Source organism: Sapajus apella, unplaced genomic scaffold, assembly GCF_009761245.1.
Source record: "Sapajus apella isolate SASKATOON/1434 unplaced genomic scaffold, GSC_monkey_1.0 scaffold92, whole genome shotgun sequence".
Lineage (NCBI taxonomy): Eukaryota > Metazoa > Chordata > Mammalia > Primates > Cebidae > Sapajus > Sapajus apella.
The window spans coordinates 2307973-2308739 of NW_022437032.1; the positions used below are offsets into that span (position 1 = coordinate 2307973).

General features: G+C 44.7%; 1 non-coding gene across 1 annotated transcript; it reads left to right on the forward strand.

Moving 5' to 3' along the window:
* Window positions 1-460: 460 nt before the first annotated feature.
* On the forward strand, window positions 461-522 carry LOC116535226. Its single transcript, XR_004262103.1, has one exon. It is a non-coding gene; the product is annotated as a U7 small nuclear RNA (small nuclear RNA).
* Window positions 523-767: the final 245 nt, after the last annotated feature.

Genomic DNA, 767 nt, shown 5'->3' on the forward strand with positions numbered 1-767 from the left:
CAACCTGCAATAGGGAAATAAGCCCTATAAATGTGGGCAGGGCTTTCTTCAACATAAAGTTTATCCATTTACTTAGAATATCCCACGGCAAAGTCCGGGCAAGGTGTCACATGCCTGTAATCTCAGCACTTTGGGGGGCCAAGACAGGCGGATCACCTGAGGTCAGGAGTTCAAGACCAGCCTGGTCAACATGGTGAACATGGTGAAACCCCATCTTTACTAAATATACAAAAATTAGCCAGGCTTGGTGGTACGCACCTGTAATCCCAGCTACTTGGCTGAGGCAGGAGAATCCCTTGAACCTGAGAGGCAGAGGTTGCGGTGAGCCGATATGGTGCCACTGCCCTCCAGCCTGGGCAACAGAGCAAGTCTCTGTCTCAAATAAAAAAAAAAAAAAAAACATCCCACAGCAGAAGTTCATTCATTCATTCATTTATTTTATTGTTCAACAACTACATCTTAGTGTTACAGCTCTTCTAAAATTTGTCTAGTAGGCTTTCTGGTTTTCGCCAGAAAGCCCCCTTAAGAAAACTTAAAAAAAAAAAACCCACTTTTTTTTTTGAGACAGGGTCTCACTCTGTCACCCAGGCTGGAGTGAAGTGGCAGGATATCGGCTCACTGCAACCTCTGCCTTTTGGGTTTAAACGATCCTCCTGCCTCAGCCTCCTGAGTATCTGGATTACAGGCACCCGCCAGGATACCCGGGTAATTTTTGTATTTTTTTTTTTTTTTTTTTTGGAAACGGGTTTTGCTCTTGTTACCCAGGC